The sequence below is a fragment of the Lolium rigidum genome, chromosome 1 (assembly GCF_022539505.1).
Source record: "Lolium rigidum isolate FL_2022 chromosome 1, APGP_CSIRO_Lrig_0.1, whole genome shotgun sequence".
NCBI lineage: Eukaryota > Viridiplantae > Streptophyta > Magnoliopsida > Poales > Poaceae > Lolium > Lolium rigidum.
Genome location: NC_061508.1, coordinates 31,535,339 through 31,561,591, shown reverse-complemented (window position 1 = coordinate 31,561,591; position 26,253 = coordinate 31,535,339). Strand labels below are relative to the sequence as shown.

Genomic DNA, 26,253 nt, shown 5'->3' with positions numbered 1-26,253 from the left:
GCAATGGCTGTTCCTTGTCCGTAAGCTGGTTGGTAGGGTTGAACCCTGGTGGGGTAAGTTTATGTCCTCGGGAGGACGTCTTATCCTATCCAACACTTGTCTAGCCAGCCTGCCCCAATTTTCCATGGGCATGTTCTTACTACAAGATGGTATCCACGCTAAATTTGACTCCCATCGGGCAAGGTTTTACTGGGAAGGCACGGGCCCCAAGCGGAGATACCATCTCGTCAACTCACTACTAGGAAAAGGCTTACCGCCGGCGACCTGAAAATGCTTACCGCCGGCACTTTCGGATTCGCCGGCGATAACCTCGCCGGTGGTAAGCGCTTACCGCCGGCGTCCTCGGATTCGCCGGTGGTAACATGCTGTTATCCCCGGCGCCTTCACATGCAAAAGACCAATGTGCCGGCGGTATGTCATTTAGGATTTAAAAAAAAAAACAATTGACGTAACCCATCCATCACGTCCATATACTATTTATTAGCTTTGCAATTATACATCGGGACACATGTGAATACATCCAGTAAAATTCACAAAAAAAATGTACAAAATAAAGTGCTCTAACTTCTCATCACTCATCTGTTCCATCCAAACTCGGTAAAGTTTCTCCAGGATATTTGGCTTCCTTAATTGGGAACAGTTATGCCTCTATGGATAGCATCTTCAACTTTCTGTTGTAAACAAGAGAAAACAGTCAGTTATGCCTCTAATTGACCAGACTTCACTGCAAGCTAAGAAAACGGTAAGCACTGGATATACTACAAAATCCCAACCCTATCCCACAAATAAAGTTGGATAATGCTAAACAGTAGAACGATGTACAACAAGAGAATTAAAACTCAAACGTTTAATTTACCATTGACTTAAGATGAAGGCATTTAGCAAAGTAACTTCATCACGATTAACATAAGACGATACAGTCGAATAAGATGGAGCTGATCATTCAGGAAGAAATAGGTTGTTGAACGATATACATTGAAGAGCAAAATTCCTAACGAAAATAACATAAACTACTAAACTGTACTAGGGTTCAGGTTGCAGCAACATAGCACAAGATAAATTCAAGCTATAAATCTGGCTCTGTTTATATATGTTATCCATGGTATTCGGGTGCTGGAATTACCGTGGATGAGAAGAAAAGAAAATAATTGCTACCCAAACCGAATCTGAACCAGGTGATATCAGTCGATCTAGATCCACTCACGAATAATGGTTAGATGGTAACATTTAGGATGCAAAGTAAGAAAATAACTTGGGCAACTTCAATAAAAGCCCCCACTTTAACCAATCGAAACAAGATTGTTCTTTAAACAAGCAGCAGTAGCAAGATGAGGCCACCAATTTCAGTTTCAATTTTCAGAAACACACATCAGGTTGCTACAAATCATAAAACTTCTGGAACATCATGAAATATGAGAAGGTCGAATTATGTGTGACCAAGCATGGTTTAATCCGAACATTTAGGCTGATTCTAGTGGTCAGCATATCATTAAGTGTGCTAGAATTACCTCGGATGAGAAAGAAACCAAAAGAATCTGATGCTACTCGAACCGAATCTGTAGATCCTCACGCAAATCATTGTTAGAAGCACGTTTAGAATGCAACATATCATCTGTGTGCTCAAAACGAATTACCTTGGGTAAAACAAAACCTACTCAAACCGATTCAAAATAGAATGGATGGATGAAAAAACATAGAAATTCTGGGTCGGAATAGAATGGATGGATGATTTACTCACCATCAGGCCGCAGTTGCAGAGGCTGGGCACCGTGATGGAGCGCCAGTGGACGACTCGAGGAGGCGACGGACGGAATCGATCTCGGGGTCGGAGCCCTTCATGGCGTCGATTGGAGGCGGCCCAGACCAGGGAAGAGGCTCACCTGGAGCAAATCGTGGTAGTCGTGCCAGAGCGACTCGAACCGGTCCCTGCCCCTGCCCTGCCCCTCTCCGCGGGAGGCGGCGGCGCCGCCGACAGACCCCGCTTCGTCTTGCCCTTCTTCCTGGCGAGCCGCACCTCCCCGCCGCCGCCGTCGTCCATGGCGCAGGAGAGGCCTAGGACCCAGCGTCGCTGTTTGATCCGCACCGCCAGCGCCTCCCATTTCTCCTCCGCCGGCGCCGTGATCCTCTCGATGGGGGCTGGTCGTGGACGAGAAGTAGTTTGTTAGCGAGGAGATAAGAAATTTGTGGATGAGATGAGTTTGCGGGGAAGAGATCGAGAGAAACGAGGAATTGGGGCGAAATACCCCCGGCGGACGGCCCCAATTCGCCAATGGTAGTGGGCTTTATCCCGGCGCCCCCTAACCAAATTCGCCGGCGGCAACGAAAAGCCCATTCGGCTGCTTTCGACCCAATATATCCCCGGCGCTTGCTGGCCCGTTTTGCCAGCGGTAAACGGTCTATTCCTGGCGCCCCCAAACGTTCTCGCCGGCGGTAATGCGAGGCGGGCCTAAAAGGCCTTACCGCCGGCATCTTTAAATCGTACTTGCCAGCGGTAAGAAGTGCGGCTATAAGCCTTTTCCTAGTAGTGACTGGCCAGCGGTTTGCAGACCCAAGGAGTGCGGAGGACTAGGGCTCCTTAACTCCAAGAAAATGAACATTGCACTGATGATGAAGTGGGTTTGGAAACTCTATCAACCAGAAAACCCCATCTGGGCACAGATCATTAGAGCAAAATACGACTCTGCTCACGACATCTTCGCTGGATCGGGACAAGGGGGTTCCCAATTCTGGTGTAGCATCCATAAGATCAAACATCTGTTTAAGCTAGGGGCCAAGCACAGTGTTCGTGATGGTAACTACACACAATTCTGGATGGACAAATGGATGGGCGAGACTCCTCTCAAAGACAGATTTCCTGAGTTGTTCAACATCTCCAACTCCCAGATGAGCACGGTAGCATAAGTGTGTGGACAAGGAGGGAATTTGTCCTTCCGCAGATCTCTGGACCAATAGGGTGTTGAGGCGTGGCACCAACTAAGAAACATCATTGAACAAACCAACCTTACCCAAGGTCAGGATAGGGTGTCCTGGGCCCTGGAACCATCGGGAGGTTTCTCGGTCCGGTCCATGTATTTGAAACTCGCTCAAGGAGCCTCGATTGCACACTTTTGAGATGTTTGGTTGGCCCGTATCCCGCTCAAGAACAAGATCTTCTCGTAGCAGCTTGTGCTCGACAGGCTACCCTCTTGCCTCAACATTGCGTCTCGGCAGGCGCCAGGCAATGGTTGCTGCAAGCTCTGCGGTAGGCCGGAAGATGCGGCGCATATTTTTTTCACCTGTTCTACTGCGGTGTTTGCGTGGAGTGTTACCCGTCAGCTGCTGGGATGCAGCTGGTGCCCCGCTAATTTCACGCAACTTTTCGCTATCATATCTAGTCTGTCGGGTAGATTTAGACGATGCGTTTGGTTGCTTGTTCATTGCACAATCCTGGGCTCTTTGGCTATTTAGAAACAAGATGACCATCGAATCAAAGTTCATGAAACACCCCGCTAACATTATCTTTAAAACATCGTTGTTTCTACATTATTCATTACAAACCATAATCGTCTTACAACAAGGGATCACATGATCCAGTCTTACAACAACAGTGGATCTAGAGACCCAATTACAAAACACACAGCGGAAGAAACGTAGTAGCGGTCCATCTGTTCCACAGGCAACTTTTGACGTCAGGAGGTAGTCCTAGTTATCATAGACGTCCTGCTGTCCATCTTCATGGTACTGGTGCTCCTGTTCATAGTCTGGCCATTTGAATATCCAGGGACAAAGCCATGAGTACTTTAAAGTACTCGTAAACTAATACTAGTGTAAGCACTATCAAGAATGGTAAGGGGTTCTAAGCTCTAGGTTTATTTGCATAAAGCCAGTTTTATTTTATAAGCACTTAGTAATAAAAGACTCTTTATGTGCCTAACTAACTCAAGTGGGAACATTAGTGTCATTCCCACAACTCTGTTGTGATCAAGTCAAATTCACTTTTCAAGTTCAAGTCACAAGTCACCCGTCACATGTCACATTTTGAAATGGTCTGATGACGGAACAGTATGGCCTTTCCAACCATCCATAACCGCGGACACGACTATGCGAATAGGTTTACACTATGCAGAGGTTGTACACTTGTGCCACAACTTTTGATTACATCCGTCAGGGATAGCCCTGAATAATCATACTCAGTATGCAGATCATCAACCATAACCTTTCACTTACATACCCTAGTATAGGCACCTCTCCCCATGAGCTTGGCCTCCAAGTGAGGGCAAACCGCCAACCTGGGAACTGTACAGGGCTTGGGTAGGACATTCACCTCATTTCACGTAATTTCACTTTTCACGAAGGCAGCCTCGGCATAACCCCTATGACGCTTGTTCAGAGGGAACACATACTAAAGTGCATAAATTTCCAGTTAAGCCCTACCCATAATCAGGTATTGTGGGGGTACTCAAAAATTGGAATGGTATCGCATCTGAACCCAACCATCAGTTTTTGTAAAATTCACCATGTCATTCAAGTCATATTCACCTTCAAAATCTTTCAATAGAATGACTCATCATTCCAAGGTTTTCAAAGTCATTTGATTCACATGTTCCCATCTAGAGTAGTCAATTTTAGTTTTAGCACTAGCAACTAATCATGAGGGGTGCTAACTAAATTCTAGCTTTCTAGGATAAAGTGGATGCTCTTGTAATACTCTATCTCTAGACCAAAGTTAATTATAAAAATAAGCCTTGATAAACAAAGTAAAAGATTGTAAGATAAAACTTGGGATTGGACAAATCTTTATACAACAGAGGATTGCAAGGGTATCTTGCACATTGCATTAGTAGTGCTTGCATTGGTAATAGCTTGCCTTGAGTGGTGTAGTGATCAAAGTTTTCTTCTTCTTCGTAGACGTCTTCTTCCTTGTAGCACTCAGTACTAGCGTCTATAAATGAATACGAGGTACACAATCACAAAACAAAACTTAAGTACTTTAACAAGCAAGTGGCTCACACAAGCTAATCTATCAACACACTATTTTTAGTATTGTGGCTGGCTTTGTTTTCTTTTTAAGAAAAATAATTTCCTCTTATTGAAATATTTACTAGGGTTTCCATTTATTTCCTTTGAAAAGTAATTTCCTCTCATTGAATATTTCTAAGAGTTAATTTCCTCAAATAATAAAGTATGAGATCATGTTGACCAAAGTCACCACTTCATATTTATTCATTTGTGAAAATGATTTAAATGAGATACTACATCTCCATTTAACCACTACTATACTGGAAAAAGGATTTAATATTCTCAAGTAATAACATATGGGGTCATGAGGACTAATGTCATCACCTCACCTTGAATTACTTGAGAAAGTGATTTCAATGAGATGCTACACCTCATCGATTTCAAATACTATTTTTGAAGTAATTTAAATGAGCTAGAAATAGCCACATAGCCATTATTTGAATCTAGCCCATGATCATTTGAAACAACCATGTCATATTTTTACATATTCAGATAGACAAGGTGAAATGTGATTTTTTAGAGTTGGAATCAACTCAAAATACATTATGGTTGATTTTTAATAAATGTTTGAATTTTGAAAAGGTACTGCCTTGTTATTTTTATTGGAAGTGATCTATAATGAATCAAGGGTTGAGACCAGTGGGGTTTTATAGAGAATTTCATAAGCTTTCCAGAAATATACAATTCATCAATTTTGGCTCAGTAGATTTTGTTCTATTCAATTTTGAATCAAGCACCAGTATTGAATTTCTATTTAAACGAATAAACGAATTCAAATTTGTGGGCTCTGGTGGGAAACTAAATGGGCCAGAGAGGGGGAGGGGTTAGCAGGCCGGCCCAGCTACGCGTCTCACACGCAGCAGGCCGCCTGACAGCGGGTCCCGCCCGTCAGTGGCTCATCAACACCGAATCGGTAAGTTTGAAAGGGGGCCGTAGGATTAGAAAGGGGATCGACGACGCACGAGCATCATTGTCTCCGACGAGATCACACCCTGGCCGCGGCGAGCCTAGGGGGTCGGAGACTCACCGGAGCTTCGGCGATCGTCGGCGATGAAGCAAGGCGACGTTGTGGACGACGGCGAAGCTCCAGGTACTTGCGGCGTCTCCTGGGGTGGCTCCTAGCGTCGACTCCTTCTGCGGCGGCTCCGCGGACTCCGACGATCGATTGAGGAGCTACGGACTAAATTGGAACTGGAGAATGCTCGAGGAGACTCAGGGATGAGAGGGGAAGCGACTGGTGTGGAGAGATTGTGCTGTGGCGTGCTCTATTTATAGCGGCGAGGGGGTGCTGCGGGGCATGCTCGGGTCGTCCATGGCGACGACGGTCTGAGCCGCGAAGGGGCAAGGTAAGGACGCTGCGCTGTTCACTAGGTTAGGGCGGGCACAATGCCCGTCATGGTGTTGAAAATGGTGGACGGGGGAGTGCAGGCGACGTCGTCGACCTCGCTGTACCGGGGCGGAGAGCGTCGACGGTGACTACAGCGCACACGCGGGCCAATGGGGATGTCTGGGCGGTTGCTGGGGTCATGGTGATGGCGTGTGTGAGAGGATATGGCGAGGCGAGCGCGGAGTCAATGGAGCGACGTCGTTCACTATCGTGCCCGTGGCATGTCCTGGCGCGCTCTGGCGTGGTTTGGGCGTCACGGGGCACATCGTGTTCTAGGCGTTGCACGCGTCTCCTAGGTCGATGGCGTGTACCAGCGTGATCAGGAGGGAGAGAGGGAGGTCAAGGACATGCCGAGGTAGGCAGGAAGTGAGAGGATAGGAGGGTTGACATGGGGGTGGCATGACATGCACGGCATGGTCATGTACTCGATGAAAACGTGCATGATCATTGTCTCTGAGACTTGGCATTTCTCACTGGGTGCAAGAGGGAGTTTAGGTTGACCAGAGAGGTGATGGTTTAGTCTAAAACATGCTGGATAATAGGGTGTAGGGAGTTGGCAGGTTTGTGCACATAAGGTGCTCGACACAATGGCCGCATGAGATGAAATTTTGAATTTTGCCAAACTTTTGCATGGGTGTGATTCAAATAATGTTTGGCTCCTATTGGTGGTGTTGGTTTGCAAAATGAAGATGATTTGGTGAAATCCAAAATGGGGATGATCTTGAATCTGATTTGGTGTTGCAACTTTGCTTGATTATATTAAGCAAATGAAAAAGAACTTGTATAGTTGGTCAACACCAAATGTGTTCACCTTGATGAGCTCTTGGATGAGGTGCAAAGAGTTGAGAGAGTTTAGTTTAAAAATTTCTTAATACAGGGGCTCAAAGTAGGTACCCTGATATAATTGTCAATTTTGACCATTATCATATGTGACTTGGTTTTGATATTTCTTTTGATTTGTTTTGCATTTCCTTGATTCAAATGTTGTTATTATGAGTTTAGTAAGGTTTCCAAATCATTGACACAAGGTAAGATGGCCTAGGTTATAGTTTTGCAAAAATGGCCATAAGCTCATGTGTGATGCAAATTTTATTTTTCTTTGTTTCTCTTTGATCCAAATGATCATGGTTTAGGGTTTAGTTAGTGTTAGGTTGGTTTTAACAATGGTTCACAACCATTTTGGTAAAGTATATAGGGCATGGACCAAGATTTGCAAATATGGCTATATGCCCACATATGCTTCTCTTTTTATTTGACCCTCTTTTCTTTGTTCCTTTTTTATTTTGAAAAGGGTAGGGTTTAGGGTTTAGAAACCTGTTATACACTTCAAAGAAACCATCATGGCAAAAATCTCATCATACATGCTTGAATACTATGCATATCAAGTGATTCAAATAAAGTTTTCTTGGCTCCAAAATTTGAAATAAGTGAAATTCATTTTCTTCTTTGTTTTAAAAGTTGGGATGTTACAAACCTTCCCCCCTTTAACAAAATCTCGTCCCGAGATGTAAGAAAAGTTAGAATCCTAAGAGAGATTGGGCAAATGGGTTAATAGGAAACATACTCTGCATGGCATTGGGTGCTTCCTGGGCTTCTGTTGCACGCATGCGGTAGAAACGACCGTTGCGATTGTTCGGGTTCCTTCCAGTGGAGACACGACGCTGTTGTTGGGCAGGTTTAGCGGTGTTGGGGGCTGTCTTCGCATGTTTCTTGGGGCACTCATTGGAGTAATGTCCAGTAACTCCACACTCATAACAGCTCACAGTTGACTTGTCCTTTGGGGCAATGGGTACGGCATTGCTTCCAGTCATTGGGGCAGTGTTGGGGTTGTTGTCGTTACCATTTGGGTTGTTATTGTTGTTGTTGTTGTGGTTGTTGTTTTTGTTGTTGTGGTTGTTGTTGTTGTTGCCTCCGGGCCTCGGGTGTCCTCCATTGTTGTTAGTGTAGTTTGGACGGAACGTCTGAGCAGGTGGCTTGTTGTGTCTTGGGGCAAATCCTCTACTTGAGCTGGGGCGATACCTTGATGTATGGCTGGGTCCATTCTGGTTCATCATTCTGCGCTTGCGGTTCTCATTGGCTTGCTGGAGTTTTCCTTCCATTTGGATGGCAGAGTCCACAAGGGCTTCCATGTCAGCAAACGGGATGTTCACAAGTACAGTCTGCATCTCATCGTGCAGTCCATTCAGGAATCTCTCCTTTTTCTTCTCGTTGGTGTCGGTTTCATCCGGGGCGTACCTAGACAGAGTGAGGAATCTGTCATGGTATTCCACCATGGACATCCTTCCTTGTTCGAGTTCCCTGAACTCATCCCTCATCTTCTTGATTAGACCCGAAAGCACATGGTACTTGCTGAACTTGAGTTTGAAGTTCTCCCAAGTCATCATCTGTCCTGCATTCATTGCGCGGGCACTAGTCCACCAGGCTCTGGCATGTCCTGACAGGTAGTGGGTGGCAAACGGTACTTTTTCTACAGCTTCAACTCCTGCAACTTCCAAGTTGTTCTCCATTGTTTGGAGCCAGTCATCTGCATCCAAGGGCTCTTCGGTCTTGCTAAACATTTGAGGGTTTGTATTCTGGAAAATTCTTCAACTAGGATCCAGGATGATCCTGTTGTGCATGTCCTTGGTTGTTCTGGGCTAGCTGCTGCAGTACGACAAGGTTGGCTTGTCGCTCAGCTCTTTCTACTTCTCTATCTGCCATCATCATCTGTAGCATCTGCAGCATTGCATCTTGGTTGGTGCTGCGGGTTGGAGGGGCCATCTGAATATTGAGGTAGATCATAAGATAAGAGGGAATTTTCTATGGTTTGTTTGGTTTAAAGTTTAAAAAGTTTCAAAACTTGAGTAGTGTTGAGGGGGTAAAAACCAACAACACTTTTTCATTCATACAAACATCACACATTACAAAGCTAACACACCGTTGGTTTTAAGAACCATTCATTCGTTCTACGATACAAGGGGATAGATACAAACTCACACCTACGCGAGTGCTCTAGTGATACTACTCTTCATCCAGAATGGTGGGTTCTTCGTCTTCATGGGTAATGGGCTTGGCGAAAGGCGCGGGTGTTGTCCAACTCCTTGCGGGTCTTGTACAGCATGAAGTCCAGGTATGCAACATAGTGGTTCATTTACGGGTGCGGTGGCATGGTTATTGGCCTTCCCATGGGGTCATGTCTTGGGTAGTAAACAAAGCGAGTGTTCTTGATCTTGTTCACATTCTGTCCACACAGACGGGCAAGTGCTTCTTGCATGGCTTTGGCTATTCCATCCTTCCAAGTGTTCCCCCTCACAGAAAACCATATGGTTTCCCAAATTGGGGCTCCTAGCTTTCCTCTCAGGTCTGTAGTAACTTCCCACTAAGGTTGTCTTCCTGACTGATTATTGAGTGGTACTCCAAAGAACTCGGGATACGGGCGTCCTAAATATTCAACTAGTTGCTCCAAATCCTTCTCGAACATTAGGTCTCCTCCGTGGCCAAGATGATAGAACTCATGGTTGTACTCCATCTGTGAACCATTTAGGATGAGTAAGTTAGTGAAGTGGTCAAGTGTGCCAAATTTTATGTAGAATTACAAGGAAAAGTAGAGCATGGATTTCTCTTTTTGAAAAGATCTCAAGGGTAAGAGTGAGAATAAGTTTTCATAAATATTCACTTCATTTGTTTTGAAACTAAGTTTTTCAGACGTCCATTCTAACTAGGTGACATAGGCATCCCCAATGGGCCTGCCGAAGATGGTACCCGGGGTTTACTGAAGGCCCATGACCCGAGGTTTATGAAGCCCGGAAACCCAGTCTAGAGATAGTTTGGAAAGATAGAGTTGTATTAGGAATATCGACTTGTATTTATTACGGGACGAACTCAATGAGTCTACCGGACTTTTTAACTTGTACATCACGAAACCCTCGGCTCCACCTCCTATATAAGGGGGAGTCGAGGGACAAAGAGAGCATCGATTTCATTGTCAACACAACCCTAGTTTTCATAGCAGTCGAGTACTTTTCCGGCTGAACCTTCGAGATCTATTTGCCCTTTACTTCCCCAAAAACCCTAGTATACAATCTGTAGGCATTGACAAGTCGATACATTGTCACTAGGGCCTCCTAAGGTCAAACAATGGCTCTGGTACCAACTTGTCAACACCCGGATTTTTAAGTCCAGATGCTTGTTATGCCATACATCGCAATCCCATGAATATTGTTTTTGCGAGACATAACAGTTGATATCACAGAACATTATTCATTACAAACCATAATCGTCTTACAACAAGGGATCACATGATCCAGTCTTACAACAACAGTGGATCTAGAGACCCAATTACAAAACACACAGCGGAAGAAACGTAGTAGCGGTCCATCTGTTCCACGAGCAACTTTTGACGTCGGGAGGTAGTCCTAGTTATCATAGACGTCATGCTCGTCCATCTTCATGGTACCGGTGCTCCTCTTCATAGTCCGGCCATTTGAATAGCCGGGGACAAAGCCATGAGTACTTTAAAGTACTCGTAAACTAATACTAGTGTAAGCACTATCAACAATGGTAAGGGGGTTCTAAGCTCTAGGTTTATTTGCATAAAGCCAGTTTTATTTTATAAGCACTTAGTAATAAAAGACTCTTTATGTGCCTAACTAACTCAAGTGGGAACATTAGTGTCATTCCCACAACTCTGTTGTGATCAAGTCAAATTCACTTTTCAAGTTCAAGTCACAAGTCACCCGTCACATGTCACATTTTGAAATGGTCTGATGACGGAACAGTATGGTCTTTCCAACCGTCCATAACCGCGGACACGGCTGTTCGAATAGGTTTACACTCTGCAGAGGTTGTACACTTGTGCCACAACTTTTGATTACATCCGTCAGGGATAGCCCTGAATAATCATACTTAGTATGCGGATCATCAACCATAACCTTTCACTTACATACCCTAGTATAGGCACCTCTCCCCATGAACTTGGCCTCCAAGTGAGGGCAAACCGCCAACCTGGGAATTGCACAGGGCTTGGGTAGGACATTCACCTCATTTCACGTCATTTCACTTTTCACGGAGGCAACCTCGGCATAACCCCTATGACCCTTGTTCAGAGGGAACCCATACTAAAGTGCATAAATTTCCAGTTAAGCCCTACCCATAATCAGGTATTGTGGGGGTACTCAAAAATTGGAATGGTATCGCATGCGAACCCAACCATCAGTTTTCATAAAATTCACCATGTCATTCAAGTCATATTCACCTTCAAAATCTTTCAATAGAATGACTCATCATTCCAAGGTTTTCAAAGTCAATTGATTCACATGTTCCCATCTAGAGTAGTCAATTTTAGTTTTAGCACTAGCAACTAATCATGAGGGGTGCTAACTAAATTCTAGCTTTCTAGGCTAAAGTGGATGCTCTTGTAATACTCTATCTCTAGACCAAAGTTAATTATAAAAATAAGCCTTGATAAGCAAAGTAAAAGATTGTAAGATAAAACTTGGGATTGGACAAATCTTTAAACAAAAGAGGATTGCAAGGGTATCTTGCACATTGCATTAGTAGTGCTTGCATTGGTAATAGCTTGCCTTGAGTGGTGTAGTGATCAAAGTTTTCTTCTTCTTCGTAGACGTCTTCTTCCTCGTAGCACTCGGTACTAGCGTCCATAAATGAATACGAGGTACACAATCACCAAACAAAACTTAAGTACTTTAACAAGCAAGTGGCTCACACAAGCCAATCTATCAACACACCAGTTTTAATATTGTGGTTGGCTTTGTTTCCTTTTTAAGAAAAATAATTTCCTCTCATTGAAATATTTACTAGGGTTTCCATTTATTTCCTTTGAAAAGTAATTTCCTCTCATTAAATCTTACTAAGAGTTAATTTCCTCAAATAATAGTGTATGAGATCATGTGGACCAAAGTCACCACTTCATATTTATTCATTTGTGAAAATGATTTAAATGAGATACTACATCTCATACCATTTAACCACTACTATATTGTAAAAGGATTTAATATTCTCAAGTAATAACATATGGGGTCATGAGGACTAATGTCATCACCTCACCTTGAATTACTTGAGAAAGTTATTTAAATGAGATGCTACACCTCATCGATTTCAAATACTATTTTTGAAGTAATTTAAATTAGCTAGAAATAGCCACATAGCCATTATTTGAATCTAGCCCATGATCATTTGAAACAACCATGTCATATTTTTACATATTCAGATAGACAATATGAAATGTGATTTTTGAGAGTTGGAATCAACTCGAAATTCATTATGGTTGATTTTTAATAAATGTTTGAATTTTGAAAAGGTACTGCTTTGTTATTTTTATTGCAAGTGATTTATAATGAATCAAGGATTGAGACCAGTGGGGTTTGATAGAGAATTTCATAAGCTTTCCAGAAATATAAAATTCATCAATTTTGGATCAGTAGCTATTCAATTTTGAATCAAGCACCAGTATTGAATTTCTATTTAAACGAAATAAATGAATTCAAATTTGTGTGCTAGAGAGGGGGAGGGGTTAGCAGGCCGACCCAGCTACGCGTCTCGCACACAGCAGGCCGCCTGACACCGGGTCCCGCCCGTCAGTGGCTCATCAACACCCAATCGGTAAGTTTGAAAGGGGGCCGTAGGATTAGAAAGGGGATCGACGACGCACGGGCATCGTCGTCTCCGACAAGATCACACCCTGGCCGCGGCGAGCCTAGGGGGTCGGAGACTCACCGGAGCTCCGGCGATCGTCGGCGATGAAGCAGGGCAACGTTGTGGACGACGGCGAAGCTCCTGGTACTTGCGGCGTCTCCTGGGGTGGCTCCTAGCATTGACTCCTTCTGTGGCGGCTCCACGGACTCCGGCGATCGATTGAGGAGCTACGGACTAAATTGGAACTGGAGAATGATCGAGGAGACTCAGGGATGATAGGGGAAGCGACTGGTGTGGAGAGATTGTGCTGGGGCGTGCTCTATTTATAGCGGCGAGGGGGTGCTGCGGGGCATGCTCGGGTCGTCCATGGTGACGACGGTCTGAGCCGCGGAGGGGCAAGGTAAGGACGCTGCGCTGTTAACTAGGTCAGGGCGGGCACGACGCGCGTCATGGCGTTGAAAATGGTGGATGGGGGCATGCAGGCGACGTCGTCGTCCTCGCAGTACCGGGGCGAAGAGCATCGACGGTGACGGCGACTACAGCGCACGCGCGGGCTAATGGGGATGTCTGGGCGGTTGCTGGGGTCATGGTGATGGCGTGTGCGAGAGGAGAGGGCGAGGCGAGCGCAGAGTGAATGGAGCGGCGTCGTGCACTGTCGTGCCCGTGGCATGTCCTGGCGCACTCTGGCGTGGTCTGGGCGTCACGGGGCACGTCGTGTTCTAGGCGTTGCACGCGTCTCCTCGGTCAATGGCGTGTACCAGCATGATCAGGAGGGAGAGAAGGAGGTCAAGGACATGCTGAGGTGGGCTGGAAGTGAGAGGAGAGGAGGGTTGACATGGGGGTGGCATGACATGCACGGCATAGTCATGTACTCGATGAAAACATGCATGATCATTGTCTCTGAGACTTGGCATTGGTTACTGGGTGCAAGAGGGAGTTGAGGTTGACCAGAGAGGTGATGGTTTAGTCTAAAACATGCTGGATAATAGGGTGTAGGGAGTTGGCAGGTTTGTACACATAAGGTGCTCGACACAATGGCCGCATGAGATGAAATTTTGAATTTTGCCAAACTTTTGCATGGGTGTGATTCAAATAATGTTTGGCTCCTATTGGTGGTGTTGCTTTTCAAGTGAAGATGATTTGGTGAAATCCAAAATGGGGATGATCTTGAATCTGATTTGGTGTTGCAACTTTGCTTGATTATATTAAGCAAATGAGAAAGAATTTGTATAGCTGGTCAACACCAAATGTGTTCACCTTGATGAGGTCTTGGATGAGGTGCAAAGACTTGAGAGAGTTTAGTTTAAAATTTTCTTAATACAGGGGCTCAAAGTAGGTACCCTGATATAATTGTCAATTTTGACCATTATCATATGTGACTTGGTTTTGCTATTTCTTTTGATTTGTTTTGCATTTTCTTGATTCAAATGTTGTTATTATGAGTTTATTAAGGTTTCCAAATCATTTACACAAGGTAAGATGGCCTAGGTTATAGTTTTGCAAAAATGGCCATAAGCTCATATGTGATGCAAATTTTATTTTATTTTCCTTTGTTCCTCTTTGATCCAAATGATCATGGTTTAGGGTTTAGTTAGTGTTAGGTTGGTTTTAACAATGGTTCACAACCATTTTGGTAAAGTAGATAGGGCATGGACCAAGATTTGCAAATATGGCTATATGCCCACATATGCTTCTCTTATTATTTGATGTTCTTTTCTTTGTTCCTTTTTGATTTTGAAAAGGGTAGGGTTTAGGGTTTAGAAACCTGTTCCACACTTCAAACAAACCATCATGGCAAAAATCTCATCATACATGCTTGAATACTATGCATATAAAGTGATTCAAATAAAGTTTTTGTTGGCTCCAAAATTTGAAATAAGTGAAATTCATTTTCTTCTTTGTTTTAAAAGTTGGGATGTTACACACTTGATCAAACCCCATTACCCCATCCGGCCTATTACTGTAGCAGCTTAATTAATGGTGATACCGGATAGGGAAATCCTCCACCTAACCGGATCCGAACGACCAGATGTCGTCTCCAACCTCTGCTTACAACCAACGGAGGGGCGCCTGTTGGAGATATGCCCGAGAGGAAATAATAAATTGGTTTTTGTTATATCTTAGTGTTCATGATAAATGTTCACGCCCCATGCTATAATTGTATTAACCGGAAACATTAATACATGTGTGTTGTGTAAACAACCAGAGTCCCTAGTAAGCCTCTTGTAAACCTAGCTTGTTGATTAATAGATGATCATGGTTTCTTGATCATGAACATTGGATGTTGTTAATAAAAAGGTTATGTCATTGGGTGAATGATATAATGGACACACACCCATAGTAAGCATAGCTTGAGATCAAGTCATCAAGTTCAACTTGCTATAAGTTTTCAGATACATAGTAACCTAATCATTTGACCATGCGATAATGTAAATCACTTATACCGGAAGGGTACTTTGATTAAATCAAACGCCACTGCGTAAATGGGTGGTTATAAATATGGGATTAAGTATTCGGAAAGTATGAGTTGAGGCATATGGATCAAGAGTGGGATTTGTCCATCCCGATGACGGATAGATATACTCTGGGCACCTCGGTGGAATGACATCTAATTATCTTGCAAGCATGTGACTAGGTCACAAGAGATGACATACCACGGTACGAGTAAAGAGTACTTGTCGGTAACGAGGTTGAACAAGGTTTGGAGATACCGATGATCGAACCTCGGACAAGTAAAGTATCGCGTGACAAATGGAATCGGTATCGTATGTAAATGGTTCAATCGACCACTAAGTCATCGTTGAATGTGTGGGATCCATTATGGATCTCCAGATCCCGCTATTGGTTATTGGTCGGAGAGGAGTCTCGACCATGTCTGCATAGTTAACGAACCGTAGGGTGACATTTTAAGTAGATATGGAATATGGAATGGAGTTCGAATGTTGTTCGGAGTCTCGGATAGGATCCAGGACATCACGAGGAGTTCCGGAATGGTCCGGAGAATAAGATTCATATATAGGAAGTCACTTTCCAAGTTTGGAAATGATCTGGTGCATTTATGGAAGGCGCTAGAATGTTCTAGAACCTTCCGAAAGAAATCACCATGGAAGGTGGAGTCCCGGATGGACTCCACCAACCCTAACCAGCCAACCAAGAGGGAAGGTGGAGTCCATGGTCGACTACCACCTTGGCCGGCCAAGGAAGAAGGAAAGGGGGGAGTCCCACTCGCCCTAGGTTTCACCCTTTCGTAAGTTTTGGAGTTGGACTCTTATTCGACATCTGCTGCCCGCTGGAATGGGGAGAAGGACATCGTCATCAACACCGAACGTGTGACCGAGTACGGAGGTGCTGCCCGACTGATGGTCCGTCAAGATCTTCTACGCGCTTTTGAAAGCGGCAAGTGATCGACTACATCAACAACGAGATCTAATCTCGTAGGCTTTGGAGTCTTCGAGGGTTAGTCTCATGATCTTCTTGTTGCTACCATCTTCTAGATTGGATCTTGGCTTGTTATTCGTTCTTACGGTAGGAAAACTTTTGTTTTCTATGCTACGAATCCCATCAGTGGTATCAGAGCCGTGTCTATGCATAGATCTGTTGCACGAGTAGAACACAATGGTTTTGTGGGCGTTGATGCTCTTGTTGTTTTTGGTTAGTGTACTTTGCATCTTGCGGGATGGTGGGATGAAGCGTCCCGGGCTAACTTTTCATGACCGCGTCTCATGAGACTTGCTCGACGCTTGACATGCAACTTGTATTGCATAAGTGTCTTTGCGGGTGTCTGTCTCTCTCACTATAGTTAAGATTCAATTTACTCTTTCAACTGACAACATTAGTATCACCGTTGTGGTTCATGATCGTAGGTAGATTGGATCTTACAAGAAAACCCTAAACCACATAAAATACGCAAACCAAATTATAGGCGTCTAACCATGTGATGATGATTATATTTGATGTATGAGATGTTCATTATTGTATTATGGCAACCGGCAGGAGCCTAATGGTTGTCTTTAAATTTGTTAAGACCTGTGTGTCTATTCATCATGTAATAGCTTTGTTTCAAGTAGTTGTTATAGTAACTATAAGTGATGGACAACCATGAAGCGGCGCCATGGACCTTGGTGCAATGCTGGTGATGATGGAGATCATGCTCGTGTTCTTTGAAGATGAAGATCAAAAGCACAAGAAGAAAGGACATATCATATCACATATTATGAATTGCATGTGATGTCAATCCTTTATGCATCTTATCTTGCTTAGATCGCGACGGTAGCATTATAAGATGATCCCTCACATTAATATCAAGATAATAAAGTGTTCTCCCCCGTATGCACCGTTGCTACAGTTCGTCGTTTTGAAGCATCTCGTGATGATCGGATGTGATACATTCTACGTTCACATACAATGGGTGTAAGCCATGTTGCACACGCGGAAATACTTGGGTTTGCTTGAAGAGCCTAGCATGTACATACATGGCCTCAGAACACAGGAAACCGAAAGGTTGAACACGAGTCATATGGATGATATGATCAACATGTTGATGTTCACCATTGAAGCTACATCATCTCACGTGATGATCGATTTTGGTGTAGTGGATATGGATCGTGTGCCACTAAACAACTATGAGGGATGTTGTATTAAGTGGGAGTTCATTAGTAATTAGATTAAAACATGAACTAATTATCATGAGCATAGTCTGAATAGTATTTTGAATTAAACTAGTAAAGGTGCACGTGCCACGCACGTATTATATTTTTTGATAAAATAACAATTTTAAATATTATTTCTCATTTAGTGAGTATTTAGTGAGTATTTTTAAGAGTAACTTCAAATGTACCTCATGCCCAACCATGTGAGGAGGGCATGTAACACTCGATGTGTCATATTATTGATGTATTAATCATGTACTAATTAAAGTTAGTTTTCAAACAACAATGGTCCAACATGGAATAAGTATCGCGATACAGGGCAAAATATACTTGTTCATGAATGTCGAATAAAATATCTCTCATGAAATATTTCTTAAAATTTAACATCCACATACCACACGATGACCTGCATTATTACGATTTTCTGATAATACGCTTATATATTCAATAAAGACAATCATTTTTCGCCAAAAAAAACCTTCAAAATCATCAAAAATAAATTTGAGGACAAATTTTATATAGCATAAACGCATTAATTATTCAAAATCTGGTGGCTGAACCAACCAAACATGACGTGCTATGTCGAGGCTTAAAGCTGCTCTACAATGTTGTGCGCCTCCAAGCTTGTCTCCTTTTCACATGCTTTTATAGACTATTTTTGTCAAAAATGATTTCTTCTATCTGTAATTTCTGCAATAAACATTCTGTATCTACCCCTACTGCCTGACAAAATGTCTTGCACCACTTCCACACAGTCCATAGCAATAACAACAGTATATTGATATGTTGCGCTAGAGCAAATGATTCTCTGACATGCCACCCTTCTATCGCTATAGCACCAAACAAACGTTGAAAGGGAAAAGAGCAGCACGACGGCTATTAATTAGTGAAAAAAACAGTAATTAGGACTTAGGAGATACAGTGAGATAAAAGATGCAACTCACTCAAACATGCAACTGCCAGCAAAATGAAATTAAAACATACAGAAAGACTGATTCAAGTAACATGAAAAGAGGGATGCATGTTCTTGTTGCTACACTTGAAATTATTCATTGAATGTTTCTTGGCTTGTAACCAAACAAACAGTGAGTGCAAAACAATAAAGTGTAGTGAATTTCATGGCTGCTCAATAGCGCTCACTTTCTGATGGTGATTTCCCTGAAAATACAATCTTCTTTTCTCTCAACACCAACCTGCCAAGGGTATTATTGTGACCATACATCACAGAACGGGCAAGGTAAATCTTATTTAGTTTCATCTCAGGCCTATGGCCAATACACATGTACATCTATATACATTTGTAGGCATGCACCTAGTGAAGCACCAATGATAAATCATGATGCCAGATGTGAAACCATACAACGTAGCCAAGCACATGCAAGGCTGAGATGTCCAAAATCCAGGGATTCAGGGATGGGCGCAGAATGAACTTTGAAGTGAACTGAGATAGTAGAGGGAAGGAACAAACTTCAAAGTGCACTAAGATGTCAATAGATGCATATATACCTGATCTGTACCAGAGGTCACAACACGATCCCAAACAGATGCATACATTCTGCTACAAACATACTGGCCCGGCATGGTAAAACAAATTTTGGAAAAGAGTACTCTATTTATCTATGAAGAACATTAATACCTCAATCTTTCTCGGTATCCTTGATATGTTCTTGCAATAACACTCAACTTCTGCATGACTATGAAAAAAAGAAATACAAGGATCACTTCGAGCTAAAAAATGATAAACTTCACTTCAGTAACATAAGCACTGCCTCTACCTAGTCCAGAGATAAACAATTGCTGAAGAAATGGTTAGTATTCATTATGGTAAACTCCTTGCTGAAGAAGAAATGTTGCATAGAGGAAGCACAAACCCTATGGTTCTTCAAGATTAAATATTCTGGCTACTACAACATAAAAGAACGAACAAGAGGACCATGGACCGGCTGTTAGTTTTTATTGATTTGATCTTGTATCTTGTAAGATGTAACTGGAATGGAATGGAACTGGGCTACAAGAAACCAATATACAACCACGTTTTCAACTACAACCTGCAATGTAAATTGACTCCATTCTGCATAAAGTAATGTTTCAATTTTAAGCAGTAACCTATCATGATACATAAGCATATCAGATGCGACACAAAAATTGCTCAGTTGAACATTAGAAAATAGGATCTATGCACGCTACAAAATTCCTAAAAGTAGAATGATAACTTGAAGTACTTGATACAAACACGTTCAAAAACAATGAATCAGGTAGACGGCTATATCTGACGGCAATACGAAAGATGGAGAGATGGACGCCCACGGCGGCGGCTATATCTGACGGCAGCAAGAACGACGACTCAATCACACACATATATATCCAGATCACATCACTTCTATCCTACGTTTTGGTCTCAAAGGGAGTCCACTAATAGTGCAACAGGGATAATAATTAGTTTTATCATTGTGGTGACAGGGAAATAAACTTTATCGGTGTTTAGAACACTAATACAGTTAATCTATGAAGTACATGTATAACATGATATAGCCTGAAATCATTGCATGAAAAAAATTATTGACTAAACAACAATTCACCTCTGGACACTGACTTCCAAGATAGGACTTCAGCATTACTTCCTTTAAGGACATAAAAAATGTCTCGTTTAGGTAGGCTGTTGTTCTAGCATAATCGTGAGGATTCAGTCTCATGTCAAAGCCTTCATCCCATTCAGTAGACCTCTCATGCCTGCATGTGGTGGTTTCAACCTCTGGCAGCATGATGTTGTAAGGATGTCGAAACCTAGAGGCTTGAATTTCCTATGTTAAGAAAAGTACTATATCATTATATCCATCAGACCAATATATACACCGGTGAAACTTGAAAATATTTAAAAAAAGGTGATCAATAACTGGCAGTACCAGTGCTTGTCCTCGAGGGGATTAACTTTGCACTTCACAAAATTACAGATTTGGTACGACTGGTTCATTTGTAGCTGCAAACAACCTGAAGTCAAAGAAAAAAGATGATAGTGGGCCGTTCCCCAAATAGATAGGTTCAGAATCGTCCACTACAATCTATTCCATTTGCGCCATATGGAAGGGCGTCTCTTTTTCAGATCACAATTGTAGTGGCCCGTCCAGGAACACACACACTGCATTTAGATAGGTTCAGAATATATGCAATTCAGATACCTTTCCGTGTGCAGGGATCTGGGCCCTCGGCTTGGAGTGGTAGTACGCCGTGGAGCTGGGTGGGGGATGGCGTCGTCCTCACGACGAGCAGGGCGGCGGATTCCTGGAACACGACATCTTGGAGGAAGGAGACTTGGACGACGGCGACATGGAGGACCGCGCGGAGGTGGTTGCGCTGGTGAGGGGCACGGGCGGCGTCGGTCGCGATGGTGAGGGGTGTGGCGGCAACAACACTGCTCTGGTGAGGGGCGTGGTGACGGCGGCCGCGCTCGGACCATCGGCGGCGTAGGCGTGCAGCGTAGATTTTGGGATAAAACGGTTTGTGATTGTCAATGGATCGTGGGATCTGCCACTTTCCCTGTCCAACCGCGGGGGATTAGCGTTGTCCGCCGCGTTAAACACGGAATGAATCTGGAACGTCGAATATACTGATTTAATGGCCACGATTTGTTGGATCAGCCCCTCTGGGTCTTTTATTAGTATTAGTAGTAGTGATTTGTAGAATTGGCATTCGTTTTCTACCATGCGCTAGTCTTGTAATTGAGATAGAAATATTGTTAAGTCTGACAAGTAACTTTACGGACTGGTAAAGTATTGTTAAAGAATCAAGAAATGATTAAGTCCTATTGGAATTTTTTTGTAAACCTCACATTGCTGATTCAAAGAACAATGGTTTCAATTAGTACCTAAAATCATCTTGTCTCCGTGAAACTTGAAGTTCAAATCCGTTTGAAAAGTAAGGAGCTGGAAATTTTGTTTTCAGAAATAAGAGAGGTATGAGATATATGTGATATCTAAGACCTTATTGCAAGATGATAGAATATAATCTAGTGAGACTACATAAACTCATAAGTTTTATGGGAATGTACGAAGGTTGAAGACGCTAGGCGTCCCGATCCTCCAACTAGTTCGGCACTAATGATATTCGCAGATCCATGAAGTGATCGTCCTTAGTATGCACCGTTGCTAAGACTCGTCGTTTCGAAGCATCACGTGATGATCGGGTGTTATAGATTCTACGTGTGCATACAACGGGTGCAGGCGAGATTTGCACATGCGAATAATAAGTTTAAAGTTTACGAGCCTAGAATGTACATACATGGTCTCGGAAAGTCGTCATGATTTGATGGATAAAATTATGAGTGAAATTGTTCATCACATTAAAAGTTACTAATAGTGAAATCTGGAACACTTGTCATGTGATGATCAACTTCAAAGTAAGAACCTCAAGGTTATTGGTAATTAACCAATGGACCTAGTAGTTATTGAAGGTGAAGTGTTTTCTGAGAATGTGAAAAGCTAAAAGAGAAACTACAAAAGATTTTCTGGCAGAAAGAAAGAAAAGACTAGAAAGTCTAGCTCAGGTGTATATAGATGATATACATGTTATGAATGTATTCCTTGTTTGGTCACAAAATGAAATTCTTGGGTATTTGTACCATATTGGTTGGTCTGAGGTGTCATACAAAACAACGCAATACAAGAATACAATGGCCTAAGTGACTGACAAGGAATATGGTAGGAATGCACGTCTGGAACAAAATAAAGTGTTATTGTGTTCGTCGTTGGAATTCTACCTAGCCCTTCAGACTTATAATAAAGAACTTTATAATTATTATTTTGTTCTGGTCAAATGAAAACAATGAGTTTTTTAAATTTTGACAGTATTCCATGTGCGATGGATAAGTTATTATAAGTCTTTATGGTGAAACACACATGCATAACACTGACGCTAAAATGCCATAAGGCAAATGATGTGAATTCCACTTATTTGTGGAACTGCCATTTAGGTCATGTTAGAAAGGAATGCATGAAGGAACTCCATGCAAATGGATTTTTGGAGTCATTCGATTTTTGAATCGTCTGGCGCTTGCAAATCTCTTCTAAAGAGAATGACTGAAATACCGTTCATAGGCCAAGAGTTGAACGGGCAACTAACTTAGTGGAAACATGCATGATGATGTATGTGGTTCACTGGGCATAGTTGTTTGCGGGAGATTCTTCTAGTTCATGAAAACTTCCAACAATGAATTGAGTATATATATGTGGATATATTTATTCGATAAGGAAGAATTTTGAAACATTTCAATGGATTCAACTAAATTTCAGCATGAAGTGGAAATCATCGTAATAGAAAAGTCAAATATCTATGATTGGATCATGGTGGAAATATTTGAATTACGAGTTTTAGCGAACATCTAAGAGAGTTATGAAATTGTTCTCCAACTCACGTTTCTTGGAGTATCATAGTGATGATGGAGTATCCGAGAGACGTATCCAAACCTTGTTGGGTTAATGATGAGATAAAATAAAATGACGCCATTATATTTTTGTGGATTATGCTTTAGAGACTACCGCTTTTGCACTAAATAGAGCATCATCATAATCCGTTGAAATGACACCATACGAGTTATGGCATGGGTATAAACCCTAATAGTTATGGCATGGAAGTATTTGAGTGGGAGGACAATGGAATTTGATAAGGTTTATGAACCTGAGCATGATGATCAGAGTAGCGCAGCATCGGAAATGGTTCCGGAAGCGGCCACGAAGATCATAGCTCCCATGTCTACAAAGAGTTATAGTCATGGAGATCAAAGTACCCTTTGAACCTTGTAGGTATGGTTTACTTTGTGATCAAATAAATGATTTGTGGACAAAGGATTGATTTTTAACAATAATAAACCAACTACATACAAAGAAGTTATGATGGGTCCTGACTCCGTTAAAATGGCTATGCGCCATGAAATCCAAGATAGGTGAATACTTTTTAAAATTAAATGGATCTATAAAATTGATGGACTTGGATCGAATATCATTGAAGAAGCTCGACTTGTCGAAAAGTTGTTTACGACAAAGTTCAATGAATTGACTACAATAAGATTAGATCTTCCGTAGTGATGCTTATAGTCTATGTGGATTATTCTAGTAATCACTACATATTTCTTTTATGAGATATGATAGTAGGATGGCAGAAATACATTCCTTACCAGAAGTGTGTATGAAGGATGTATACTAGATACAAACCAAAGAGTTTTGCTAGTCCGTGGAATACTAGATAGGTATACAAAATTCACTGGATGAAGTAAGTATCACGGAGTTGGAATCTTCACCGGATGAAATAATCAAAGAGTTTTGATTTCATCAGAAACGATGAAGATGATGGCATTTCCAAGAAATTAAGTGGGAGCGCTGAGACATAGTTATAATATTATATGTGGATGACATATCATTGATTATAAATGATGTAATTATATACTTGATGTGATTAAAAGGTTTCATTGAGAATTAACTTCAATGAAAGGATATGGAATGAAACATATTTAGTGTTAAGATCTATGAAGATAGATTGAAATACATAATAAGTTTAAGTCAAAGTACATAGAATGAATATTGAAGTAGTTCAATATAAAAATACTAAGAAGGTGTTCTTTTCCATGTGAAGTTTAACAAGACTTGAGTGTATTTGACACTCGATGAATAAAAACACATGAGTGATTTTAGATCACGAATAATATGTACAAAATCAGATGTCCTGTGCTCTGAAGTGTTACGAGCATATACCAGAATGATTCATGTAATGATCATTGGACGACAGTAAGAATATCCCTGAGTGCTTTAAAAGAACCAAGGATATATATATAGTTTTGTATGGGGTAATGACAAACAAATCATTGTAAGGTGTTGCACCGATATTAGTTTGGTCACATATAAAAATAAAATTTCAATCTCAATTAGGCTAAGTGTTGTTTAGATGGTAGCACAATGAGCTAGAAGAAGTCTATGCTAGATTTATATGAGTTCTAAATATTGTGATGGATTCTACAAACGAAGGCAGAGTATGTCATTGTTTTGACAATGAATGAGGATGTTTAAGTCGAGGAGTTCTTTGAGAATTTGGTGTAGTTCCGATAGTGTCAGAACTATGAAGCTATATTGTGTGTGACAATATTAGTGACATTTTTCAGACCACGGAATTAAGGTTCCACCAGAAGACTGAACATATATGTTTAATACCGACTCATTTGGAAAATGAGTGATGCGTTGAGACGCAAATGAGTTGAAAAGTACATACATTTCTGAGCGTGTCAGATCCGTTGACTGAAACCTCTCCTGTGAGCAAAACATGATAAGCACCAGAAGGCCAAGGTGTTATATCTTTACAAATGTAAACTAGATTATTGACTCTAGTGCAAGTGGGAGACTGTTGGAGATATGCCCGAGAGGCAATAATAAATTGGTTATTGTTATATTTTAGTGTTCATGATAAATGTTTACACCCCATGCTATAATTGTATTAACCAGAAACATTAATATGTGTTGTGTAAACAACCAGAGTCCCTAGTAAGCCTCTTGTAAAACTAGCTTGTTGATTAATAGATGATCATGGTTTCCTGGTCATGAACATTGGATGTTGTTAATAACAAGGTTATGTCATTGGGTGAATGATATAATGGACACACAACCATAGTAAGCATAGCATGAGATCAAGTCATCAAGTTCAACTTGCTATAAGTTTTCAGATACATAGTAACCTAATCCTTTGACCATGAGATCATGTAAATCACTTATACCGGAAGGGTACTTTGATTACATCAAACGCCACTGCGTAAATGGGTGGTTATAAAGATGGGATTAAGTATTCGGAAAGTATGATTTGAGGCATATGGATCAAGAGTGGGATTTGTCCATCCCGATGATGGATAGATATACTCTGGGCCCTCTCGGTGGAATGGCATCTAATTAGCTTGCAAGCATGTGACTAGGTCACAAGAGATGACATACCACGGTACGAGTAAAGAGTACTTGTCGGTAACGACGTTGAACAAGGTATGTAGATACCGATGATCGAACCTCGGACAAGTATAGTATCACATGACAAAGGGAATCGGTATCGTATGTAAATGGTTCAATCGATCACTAAGTTATCGTTGAATGTGTGGGAGCCATTATGGATCTCCAGATCCCACAATTGGTTATTGGTCGGAGAGGAGTCTCGACCATGTCTGCATAGTTCACGAACCGTAGGGTGACACACTTAAGGTTTGATGTCGCTTTAAGTAGATATGGAATATGGAATGGAGTTCGAATGTTGTTCGGAGTCTCGGATAGGATCCAGGATATCACGAGGAGTTCTGGAATGGTCCGGAGAATAAGATTCATATATAGGAAGTCACTTTCCAAGTTTGGAAATGATCTGGTGCATTTATATATGGAAGGCGCTAGAATGTTCTAGAACCTTCCGGAATAAATCACCATGGAAGGTGGAGTCCCAGATGGACGTACTCCACCAACCCTAACCAGCCAACCAAGAGGGAAGGTGGAGTCCATGGTGGACTCCACCACCTTGGCCGGCCAAGGAAGAAGGAAAGGGGGGAGTCCCACTCCCCCTAGGTTTCACCCTTTGGTA

General features: G+C 42.1%; 1 long non-coding RNA gene across 1 annotated transcript; it reads right to left on the bottom strand.

Annotated features, from left to right (window-relative positions):
• Positions 1–432: 432 nt before the first annotated feature.
• LOC124670608 lies at positions 433–1,879 on the bottom strand. Its single transcript, XR_006992583.1, has 2 exons — positions 1,739–1,879; positions 433–671 (listed from the first exon to the last, which is right to left on the bottom strand). It is a non-coding gene; the product is annotated as an uncharacterized LOC124670608 (long non-coding RNA).
• Positions 1,880–26,253: the final 24,374 nt, after the last annotated feature.